Source organism: Macrotis lagotis, chromosome 1 (assembly GCF_037893015.1).
Source record: "Macrotis lagotis isolate mMagLag1 chromosome 1, bilby.v1.9.chrom.fasta, whole genome shotgun sequence".
NCBI classification, from domain to species: Eukaryota; Metazoa; Chordata; class Mammalia; order Peramelemorphia; family Peramelidae; genus Macrotis; species Macrotis lagotis.
In genome coordinates, this window is record NC_133658.1 from 246,875,884 (window position 1) to 246,887,935 (window position 12,052).

At 37.9% G+C, this 12,052-nt stretch overlaps 1 long non-coding RNA gene across 1 annotated transcript; it reads right to left on the reverse strand.

The window, feature by feature from the left end:
• Window positions 1-6,610: 6,610 nt before the first annotated feature.
• LOC141515622 (uncharacterized) lies at window positions 6,611-11,621 on the reverse strand. The gene is made up of 3 exons (XR_012476389.1): window positions 11,467-11,621; window positions 7,511-7,659; window positions 6,611-7,397 (listed from the first exon to the last, which is right to left on the reverse strand). It is a non-coding gene; the product is annotated as an uncharacterized LOC141515622 (long non-coding RNA).
• Window positions 11,622-12,052: the final 431 nt, after the last annotated feature.

Genomic DNA, 12,052 nt, shown 5'->3' on the forward strand with positions numbered 1-12,052 from the left:
AGGTGATCCAGAGTGCTTAGAACTTGGCTAGACAACAAAGATGCCAAGATTATCCACTGCATCCCTGGCAGTTGCCTATCATCATGACATTTTGTCTTGCCACTTGATTCTAATGCCTGGAAGAGAGAGTGAGGCTTATAACTTTGTGCAACTCTGTCTCACTTAAATCCAATTCACCTAGCAGTCAAGGCATCATTCCATTATGACTTTGGACTTTTCTTAGAAAACAAAGAACAAAGAACAAATAACATTATTTATAAACAATATGTTGTGGTCAGCAAGACTACATTTCATATTTCTGCTTTTCTGCACTTGCATTTGTCCTAAGATATGGTCAATTTTTGCAAGGGTACCCATCATATCCAAAAATTTTGTATATTTATCTTAATTTCCATTCTGTAATTTCCAGCAAGCTCTCATTTCTAACTTTCACAAATTCTATTTTGATGATTAATTTCTTCCTTGTTTATCTTTTGGTTAGATTTTTCTAGTTCTGAAAGGGACATATCAAGATCTCCAACTATTACAGTTTTACTATTGTAATTTGATTAGTTTTTCCTTTAAATATTTGGGGCGCCTAGGTGGCACAGTGGATAGAGCACTGACCTTGGAGTCAGAAGTACCTGAGTTCAAATCCGAACTCAGACACTTAATACTTACCTAGCTGTGTGGCCTTGGGCAAGCCATTTGACCCCATTTGCCTTGAAAAATCTAAAATAAATACATAAATACATAAATACATACTTAGATGCTAAGTTTGATCTACATATATTAAGTACTGATATATATTCATAGTTTATTGTTCTTTAAACAAAAACATAGCTTCCCTATTTTATTCAAATCTATCTTTTGCTATTTCCTTGCCTGAAATCATGAATGTTACACCTGTTTTTTTCTTATTGAAGCATTATATATTTTGCTCTAAGTCCCTCAGTTTAATTCTTTGTAAATCTTTGTTTCAAGTGTTCCTTTAAATAATTTTTTGTGGAAATCTGCTTTCTAATGCAATGTTATGCTCCAATTTTATAATTGATTTCATCCATGTCATTCATAGCAATAAATGTAAGTTATGTATATGTACATGTATATATATATGCATATCCCTATCTCTTAAAGTTCTCTTCTCTTTGCAAAAGAAAGACTCGGAGAAAGAGAAGAAATCTAATTAACATTTGCAATTTTTTTTCTCTTAATTTTTATTTAAGGCAATGGGATTAGGTGACCACCTAGCTCAACATTTATCATTTCTAATGCATGTGGTTACCTCTTATTTCTGTCTTCATCCCACCCAGCCTCTGATCTTGGATGGTATCCTTTCCCTCTTTTAAATTCCCCTTTATGATCAATCCTTGAAGAAGACATTAATTTTACTTATAACTATTATTTTCCCAGTATTACCCTCCCTTTTACCCCCTACTTGCTTTCCTCTTCTGTTTTTCTTATCCAGTTTAATGTCCTTTGACATCAAACTCATTTACATTTTCTAAAGGTGCGTTTTCTCCTCCTTTGTCCAATTCACATGAGTGATGTTCATAAGGTTCCCACTCCTCCCAAGCTCCTCTTCTTATCTGCCATAAATAGGGACAATAACAAGTTACTCCACTTTTCCCCTCACTTCTTAGATTATATTTTTTCTTCTTTTTCCTGTCTCTAGACCACTCTAAGAACACAAAACCACCAGGTGGCACTCAAAACTCAAATTGCTCCAGCTTCCTTCTGTGCAGGTTCAGACCAGGCCCTCACAGTTCTAAATCCCAAATCTCACAATTCCTCAATTCCTGCATGGATAAGACCAGTCTTTTCTCTCTCAGTGCTTCTGATTTGGTCTACTATTTAGTCTAATGTTATTTAAGGTATTTCCACCAACAATTCACTATTTATTTGGCATATATTTGTCTCTGTTCCAATAAGAATCTAATCTTCTATTTAGCTGCATGTGATCCAAAAAAAAAATTACTTGTTCATATAAATTAAAGCACTTTTACTCAATGAAAGCAAAATTAAATCTCCTGAGTGACTGGATGGTTGCCATTCCTAGTATCTTTTATTTCCCCTTCTGTGGCTGCTTTTCACATGTACATCCTGAATGAAAAAAATTCATGGGAAGAGAAAACTATATAAATATCATGCTTCTTTTGACCAACATGCTGGTAAAAGTTGTCTTCTACCACTCATAATAATTACTCTTAATTCCTTACTGAGAAGCATTCGGAGGTATCATGATGGATAGAGTGTTTAGCTTTGAAGTCAGGAGGCCCTCAGTTCACATACTGACTCAGACACCTAATAGTTATATGACCCTGAACAAGCCATTTAATCTCCTTGAGTTCTCAGTTTCATCATCTGTAAAATGGGGATAATAAAATTCCTCATAATATTGCCAAATGAGGTAATACATTTCCTTTATTTCCTTTTTCTTAGACAAATCTAATTCCTTCTCTGCATGACAGCCTACAAATACTTGAAGACAACTCTCATGTCCTACTTGGATCTCCTCCAGGCTAAAAATGTCTAATTTCTGGAACTAATGTTTAAATGACATAGACTCAAAACCCTTCATCCTTTTTACCCCAATCTGGACTTTCTCCAGCTTATTAGTATCTTTCTAAATTCATAATATCCAGAACCCTGACCAGGGTAGTATTCCTTTTCCTAGAAGCTCTCTATTTTAATGAAGCCCAAGATCCCTGTAGCTTTTGTGACTCCTACATCACACTGGTTATTGATATTTGGTTTCCTGTCCACTAAAACCCCCAAATATTTTTTCTTAGAACAAATGTTGTCTAACTATGCTTTCCTAATCTTATATTGCTAAATTGATTTTTTTTTGTAACCATCTCTATTGAATTTTTCATCTTATAATCAGATCTACCTTGTCAAGAACCTTTAGAGTTTTGACTCTGGTATATAGTATGTTAACTAACTCTCCTGTGTCATCTTCCTATTTGATGAGCATGCCATCTTTTACTTTAACTAAGTCACTGATAAAAATATTAACTAGCATAGGGCCATGGATCTGTCCAATAGGACACTAGATATAATAAGACCCTTAGTTCATGCTTTGGCTACTGGGATTATGTGAGTTTGGAAGAAATTGAGTCAACTTTTCTGGGGGATTGAAATAGAGCCTAGCTTTTAGAGGCATCATCTAAACACATTGGAGATCTATGGGAGCAAATGTAAGATAGCCCCCAGTTGTATTTGCTAAGGCATATAGCTAAAGAAATCAGTGACAGACTCATCCAGAAATCATTCTCAAGGATGTATGAGATATTGTTTTTATTGTCTCAGTGTTAACCTTCTTTCTACTAACACCTTACTCTTTCAATGTCACTCCTAGGTTGAATCAATTAGCATGACAAGCAACTAAATAAATTAAGTCTGAATTAACTTCAGAATTTTTCAGTTTCTCAGATGGATTTGGGGCAAGTTTACTCAGATAAGTAAATTACCATTTCAAGTACCCAATACCTACAGATACTACAGCAGGAGCATGGATTAGACTAGATCATCTCTATGTCTGACCTAAAACAGATATTCTAGGTCTTTGTAAATTTATGTCACACACTTGTAGAATCCAAGAATTTTTGAACCAGAAGGAACTTTGCTGACTTACAATCAGTGCCAACCCCATGCTCTCAGATGGCTACTTAGAAAAGTTCAGGTGCAGACATTCACATTAGACTATTAATGGTTGACTGCATCTTATTGTGTAATATTTGCATCTTAAAAGGGTCTTTGAAAAGAAAGACAGGTCAGCTAATATGGGTGACAGAGCTGAAAGTCTCTTCCTCTTCCCCTCTTTTCCTCTCCAAACAAAGGAAGTACTTGTTGATTGGAAGTGGGGGGAGGAAAGGGAGCCTAACTACTGGTGCTATAGGAATGTAAAAAATGGCAACTATGAAGAATTTGGAGAAACTTGGCAAGATCTATATGAGTTGATCCAATGGAATGAAGGGTTTCATGACCATATCATAATGATATCTATGATATCAAAGAAAATAGTACTAAAAAAGACATCAAGTTGCAGATCAATGCAATCTTGATTTCAGAGGACTGATGATGAAATTCCTCTGAGCAGAGAAATAGGGATGATAAGAATTAGACATAATGCCTTAGTGGATCAAAGTTATTTGCTTTCCTGTGCTACTTTATTATAAGGGGAAAACTATAGTAGGCAGATAATGGGAAGTAACTGCAATATATTTTTAAATTATCAATAAAATATTTATTTTTAAAAGTAGTTTTCCAATCACCAATTGTGATTCCAGTAAACCAATAATGATGGGTGCTACCCATCCTCTGACAGAAAGGTGATGAATATAATATGTGAGATTTATTTTGTTTGGCTATTTTTTTTACTCTTTCTCTCTCTCTCTCCCCCCCCCCCTCTATCCCTCTCTCTCTCCCTTCACATATTACAGGCAAGAAATATAGACATTACATAGACAAAGAGTTATCCTCTTTAAAAAAAATGAGAGTCTTCAGTGGATAGAGCACCAAGTTGAGAGTGAAAAAGATCTGAGCTTAAATCTGACCTCATCATCTACTTGCTGTGTGACCCTGGGCAAGTCACTTTACCTTTTTTTAGGTCACAGGTAATTCATCTGTAAAATGGGGACACACTGCAAAAGGAAATAGCCAACTACTCTAATATCTTTGCCAAGAAAACCCCATGGACAAAAATCCCTGAGATCATGTAAAATTGGATATGACTCAACAACAACAGGAAACAACAATTAGGTCAGTGTTGGTTAATCATAGAGAGAAGAGTAAAGCATAAAAAGTCTGAAAAGGGTAGGAAGGAACCAGATTGAAAAGAGCATCAAGTAGCAGGGGATCTTAAATTTGATACTTGAAATAATAGGAGGCCATTGGAAATTATCAAGTAGGAGGATGCTGTAGCTAAATTGGTTCTTTAGGAAAATCAATTTGATAGTTGAGTTTAAGAAAGATTGGAATGGGGAAGGATTTGGAATGGGAAAGGGTTTGGAATGGGGCAACCAATTAGAAGATTCCTGTAGTTGTCCATCATTCTTGAAGACTTCATGAGGGTGAAGTTTTGCCTTTGTGTGTGAATTAGATTGAAGTGAAGCAGAACTGCACAAGTGTCCTCAACTTAATTCTCTCCTCCAGGATCTTAGGAGTCCAGTGACAAGACAAGAGTCAAAATGATTTGGTGATGGGCCTGGATGCAATGGTTGACCTTGGACTTTTTAAACTAAGGGCTTTCCCAGGCCTATTTGTCTAAAGCAATGCCCATTCAGTGAATTAGAAGACTTCCACAAATTTTAAAAGAATTCCTATCTATAACTTTATGTCCCCAAAGTTAAATTTTTGTCTCTTGGTTCCCTTAGGAATTTGGTCAAGTAGTTTTACCTGAGATTAAATAGTTTTTTCAAAATTCATACCTGGAGTTGAAAACAAACAAAAATGAAGAGAGAATTTCTATAAATATTGGATCTCTTGAAATGTTGTATTTCCTTGGGCTTCTCTAGCTTCATAAGAGGCTTGCATATGTGAAATATAAATTCAAAATTTTTTTTTACACTAGAGAGTCTCTCAACTTAGGCACATTTAAATGTAGTGTGATGCTCCATTACAGCTATGTTAAACATGGTCATTTAAAAACCTTCAGAATCACAAGGGATTTTCTTGGAGGGGAGGGAAGGGGGAAGGAGAGAAGGTAGAATTTCATTACTTTGGGGGGTTCTTTATTTAATAATTCAGTAAATCCAACTGAGAAGTGTTAAAGGCCTGATCTAGGGTTGCTTCTTTTAAGTAGATAATGTGAGAAGAGACGTGACAAGAGACATTATGAAGGGAGACATGACAAGATTTGGCAACTGAATGGATCAGAGGTGTAAAAGAAGTATGAAGGAGGTAATGATGACTCCCAGGTTTCCAACCTGAGTGACCTATACGATGCTACCCTTTTCTGTAAGAGGGAAGTTAGGAAGAAGGGCAGTCCTGCAGGGAAAGATCATGAGCTTATGTTAAGCCCTTATCAGTGATAGGGAATGGAAAGTGTTAGGGATGCTATATATTAGAGATACAAAGAAACTTTATAATCTAGTGGGAAAGACAACAAGCAAACAACAAAGCTAAAATAAAAGGTATATTCAAGATTAATGAGAAATAATCACATAGGGAAGACACTAGGACTAAAGGGAATCAGTAACACATTTCAGTTGGGTGAGATTTCAGTTGAAACCTGAAGGAATCCAGGGAAGCCAAGGATTCATTACCTACCAGGTATGGGGAAAGTCGAGTGACAATAAAGTATATTGTGGGAAAAACAACAAGAAAGATAGTCTTAGATTGTGGTTGTTCTTTAGAGTAAGGGAGGGGCCAAAATAAAGGACTTTGAAAGTCAAATATTGGATTTTATATCTGGCCTCAGACACTTACTAGCTGTGTGTCTCTGGGCAAGTTTCTTTCCACATCTGCAAAAAGAACTGGAGAAGGAAATGACAAACTGAAAAAGGAAAAAGTTTTGAGAGTGTACTAGTTTTGGGTTTGAGAATGTTTGTGAAGGAGTTTACAAAAGACTCTTGACAAGTATATAGGAACAAAAAAAGTTTATTCTTCAAATTGCTTCTGGCTTTTTCTTTAGGAAAGTAAGCAAAGGCTTTAGAGGGAAACTGATTTTTAAGGAGTAATATAGTGTGTATTGTTTATTCTGAGGGGGATTTGGGAGAAGTCAGAATGGTCACTCAAAGGGAGGCTCCCAATTCCCCCTTTTTGGAAAGATAACTTTTAATTTTGGGTAAGATAACCCTGAACAATGGGATAAAGGCATGGGGAACCTTTGGGTAATTTCAACTAGTTTTGTATAACTCCAAACAATGGGATAGGAGTAGGTGGGTATGGGTGGGTCTCAAATAGCTCAGACTATGGGGGTGGGGGCCAGTATTAACATGAGGCCAGTGTGGAAAGTGGTTATTTAATATGGTCTACACAGAACACATTTGAGAGGAATAAGTAAACCATAACACTTTTCCTTTGGCTGATATTTCCTCTGCTACAAAATCATAAATGGGGTCACTAAGAGGCAGACACAACTGAACAACTGGAAGTGATAGAGCTGTCCATCAGCTGAAGGCTGATAAGGTTTCTGCACTGAAGTTTGGTGTATCAGGCCCTTCATCATCTGGGGTGAGGTAAAGGTACCTCCATGATTTGTATACACACTACTGCAGGACTCAGGACAACTTTACCTTTGCCTAGAATAACCATCACCTCCCCAGACTGAGACCTGGGAAGTTTCACTGAGCAATTAGAGTTTGATGGGGGGAAAAAAGAGGATTTAGAAAAGCCTGAAGTTAGGAGGTGAGGCCTGGGTCCAGCTCTCCAATGGAGTCTATGGGCAGCCACAAGCAGCCTCCAATCTGAGCCTGGAGAAGAGTACAGAAAGGGAAAAAAAGATAATAAAGACAATCTTTAGCTACTTCAAATCCAAAAGTATTTCTTGATGCCTACCGCTGTCCTGGTTTTCCCCCAGGCTGACCTTGATGAAGTTGGAAATGTGGTTCCTCTACTGGTCAATGAGTTGTGGCTACTACAGGCTTGGCTCTGCATGTCCAAGGTTGTGAGTATCCTCTGCCCTTCTGCTCAGTAATGTTTGCAGAGAATGTGTCTGGGAAAGAACTGTGGAGTCTGAACAAAGACAAAAGACTATTACCTTTAGTTTTTAAAAAGCCTATTATCTATTATGTAATTTTGCTATCTCTTATACTTTATTTTTTTTCCTTAAGGATATGATTTCTCTCTCATCACATTCAACTTAGATCAATATATATCATGTCAACAATGTAAAGACTAACAGAATGCCTTCTGTGGGGGGTGGGGGAAGGAAAGTGAGATTGGGGGGAAAAATTGTAGAATTCAACATAAATTAATTAAAAAAACAAAACAAAAAAACCCAAACAAAAAAAAAAAAGAAAATGTGTCTGGCCAAATGTTTCAGGGGTTTGAGCAAACATGAAAGATTCACTTAAAAGATGGATTCAGGGCAGCTAGGTGGGGTCAAGAGGATCTGAGTTCAAATTTGACCTCAGACACTTAATGATTACCTAGCTGTGTGACTTAGGGCAAATCACTTAACTTCATTGCCTTGTAACGCCCCCCTTCCCCCCCCCACCAAATCAACTGGACCTAGAAGAATTTAGGGACAAAAAAAAAGTTCATCTAGATATTGTTGTGGTTAGCAGAAGCTAAGGGAAAGTTTAGCATCAACAGCAGTTGCCAGAAGGGAATAAGTAGAAAGGAAGAGGTTATTTGAGGGATCATGGCTCCCCAAAAGGGGGCTGGCCTCCCAAAGGAAGACAGCCACCGGGGATAAGCATTAAGGAAGGGTATGGAGTTAGGAGAGTTTAACTTGGGGGGATGATGCTCACCAAGAGCAGCTTGCTTCCCAAAGGAAGACAACAACTCACCTTTCAAAGAGGTAGGTAATTTGGTATACATTAGACAGTAACTCAGAGAGCACATATGTAGATGAGGGGTGGTGGTAGCTCAAAAGACTTAATCTTTTGAGGCAAGGCCAGGGATGCAGAAGTTCATTGGCCTCTTCAGCAATTCTCTAATTTGGGGCCTTTATAGAAGGTGGAATTCTAGCCCTAGGCTTCCTTATTATCATATAGAGGCATCTAGGTATCTCAGGAGTGTGTTGGATCTGGAGTCAGAAAGATTCCAGTCAAAATCCAGCCTTGGACATTTATTAGGTGATACTGAGCAAGTCGCTTCAGTTTCCATATCTGTAAAATAGGGATAAATAATAGCACCTACCCCTTAGGGTTGTTTGAGAATAAAATGAGATAATGGTAGCTTTTATTATTGCTGTCATTAATCTCACCTCTCTGATGCATGAGAGGGAAAATCTGGAGCTCTGACTGGGTCCCCAGAGACCATAAGAATGATAGCAGTTTCAAATGGTCTTTCCCAGGATTTCTTCATCTAATAGTGGTCCTATCTATTCTGCTGAGACCTAAACAGAAACCCCAGGAAGGACCCTGAAGAACCTACAGAATCCTAGTATTTGACTTATTTCCTCAAGTTCTTACCTCTTTAAGTAAAGAGAGTAGTATCCTGGGCAAAGTAGGTGGTAATGGGAGGTAGGGATATGACCCTACATGCCAGTTTCTGGGTCCTCATACCTCTATTGTCTGGTAGTCCTTGTTTCCCCACATTTCCACCCCCCAGTTGTTTTTTTTCCTCTTTTTTATCTCTTCCCATGGGCTATTAGTCCCCTGAATGGCACCTGAGACTATTAACCTGTTCCTATAGGAACCTGAAATAAAGTACACATTTCCTGATAAAACCATGTTTCCTGTCCATTTACAATTAATAGTTCTTGTTCCACACTCAGTCTAAACTAGACAAGAGAAAGAGGCTAGATCAAAAATACAGTATTTTCTGTAACCTTACCTCCATTTCTGAGCATGCCTGAACTCTCACTTGAAATAGAGACTATCACACCTCTGCCCCTTCTAGGATCAATCCAGAGCAAAATTGGGAATATTCTCCCCCCCTCCCCCCACCCACTTCCAGTACCTCCAGGAGAAGGAACAAATTTGTGGCCAAGACCCAGAGGAAGGGCAAGAATGAATGAATGAATGAATAAATGAAAAAATAAAGTTTGTATTAAGTACTAACCATATGCAAAGAATTGTCCTAAGTGCTGGAAATACAAATAGAAAAATCAAGATGGATCCCATTCTCAAGTTTTTTCTCTAACTGGGGGAGCCAATACATGAAAGAAAATTCAGTTGCTGGGCTGACAAAGTATCCCAGAAGACCTAAGAATTCAGCAGAGGAGAGGGTAGCAAGGTCGTCTAGTCCTTAGGTTATATTAGTAGGGAAAGTGATGGAACTGGAGGGCCACAGAGCATAGAGTCGATGGAATATGCTATTATTGTTCAGTTGTTTGGGCTGTGTTTGGATGATTTGCTTTTTCCTTCACCAGTTCATTTTATAGCTGAGGAAACTAAGACAAATGGAGTTAAGTGACTTGCCCAGGGTCACGCAGCTAGTAAATGTGACTGAGGTCCCATTTGAACTCAAGGAGATGAAAAGTTCTGAATCCAAGTCTAGTACTTTGTGCATTATGGTGCCACCTGTGGCCTCTAGAGCATTGTAATCAAACTCTTAGAAAGGATTCCCAGGGGGCAGCTAGTTGGCTCAGTGGATAGAGCTCTGGTCCTGAGTCAGGAGGACCTGAGTTCAAATTGGCTCTCAGACAAATTTACTTAGATGTGTAACCTTGGGCAAGTCACTTAACCCCATTTCCTTGCAAAAAGAAAAAAGAAAAGGATCCCGGGACCACATGACTTAAAAAGTCACAAATTAATTTTATGCTATGTTGTATTTTTATGTATATTAATAATATCGTTGTTGGGGCTACACTCAGGGAGTTTGGGGCTGTTTGACAGTCCCCAAACCATAAGTTTAACACTTCCAAACTAGATGATCTAGCCAGTGGTGGAATTCAGCCAGATCATACTGGTTCAGCAAAACGATACCTAATTTTTTGTTGAGTTCAACATTAAAATGGTAGTTGTAATCAGGCATCTCTCTAAGGTGGGCACCTGGGCAGCCATCCAATGTGAAAATCACAAATTAATATCTCTTACTATTTTTTTAATGTTCATCTGTACAACAGCTTTTTCTAAGCACCCATGTAATGTTCATTCTGTCCATAAGTGAAAAAAATTTGACAGAACTATGCTTGTAATATTTATTTAACCATTCCTTAAAACTCAGCATACTTTTGATGAAATATACATTTTAATTCCCTTCAATTATTACTTCATTAAACAAACATATAACATAAGCAGGAAAAAGTGCCAAACAACTAGGGGGTGACAAGCTGTCATTTGATTCTGCTTTGTTTTTCCATCCAAAATTCCCCTGAGATATTATGAATGCGATACTGTTCCTTGAACAGTGAAACCATTAGGAAACTGGGACACAATGAACCAATAGAAATATAGATTTCAAGGGTTGTCTTATCACCTATTTCAGAAACCATGGAAGTAGAAGGAAAAAAGTAAAAGAAAATAGGTTGAATGACTTTGGGTTCTGCATACCTTCCAACATTAGCCACTGTGGTCACATGGCTGCTTTTACTCCATAAGGATATGTTTCCTTACTATGAGTAATATAACATTATCTAGTTTTGTATACCTCTTTATTGTTATTTAAGTATTAAATGCATGAAATGTTAAACTACCTTTCGGTATATCTTTTTGTATACTTGAAACTGTTACTAGGGCAGAGAACTGGTTGTTAATTTATTTGAATCCCACTGGATCTAACACTAGGTCTTTCATTTCATCAGAAGAGGAAATCTGGTTATTCTGGTAGGGGTGGGGGTGGGGCTTCAGAAGGAATCATGGAACTTAATTTAAGTCTTGGCACAGATCTCAACAGATATCTGGTTTAATCCATAACCAAAATACCTACAACAATGTATACAATTGGGCTCCAGGCCTCTGCAGGAAGATTTCCAGGGAGGGAAAACACATCACACCTCTGGAGGCAGCCCATCCCACCTCTGAATAGTTGTAAATGTTGTGGAGAGGGGGACCACATGTGATGAGGGGCTGTGGTTGTCTGTGCTGCAAGAAAGATAGAAGAGACATCTTTAGCATCATCTTCCCCCACCCTTCTCCAAGAGAGACTTTTATTCCTGCTAAGTGCTTTTTCTTTGTTGTTTAGGTTTCTTGACTTAGGATGAATGTAAATCACAATCATTTTCTGTTCTGACCAGATACTTTGAGGGTTTTCCCTTCCCAGACTGATATTTTTCTGATGGTAAATTAGACTATCTTTTGTCTCGATTCTTACCTAGCCCTTAATCATTAAATGGTCATGGACTCATACAAACTGAGACCTGGGAAAGACCTTAATTTATAAAGGGAAGGTCACCTACAGCATCCCCTGCTATTGTCAGTCATCTTGGTTTTTGTCCTGCCACTTTGATGACTCTGGAGGAGAGAGTGAGGCTGATGATTTTGTGAAGCTCTGCCCCACTTCAATTCAATTCATG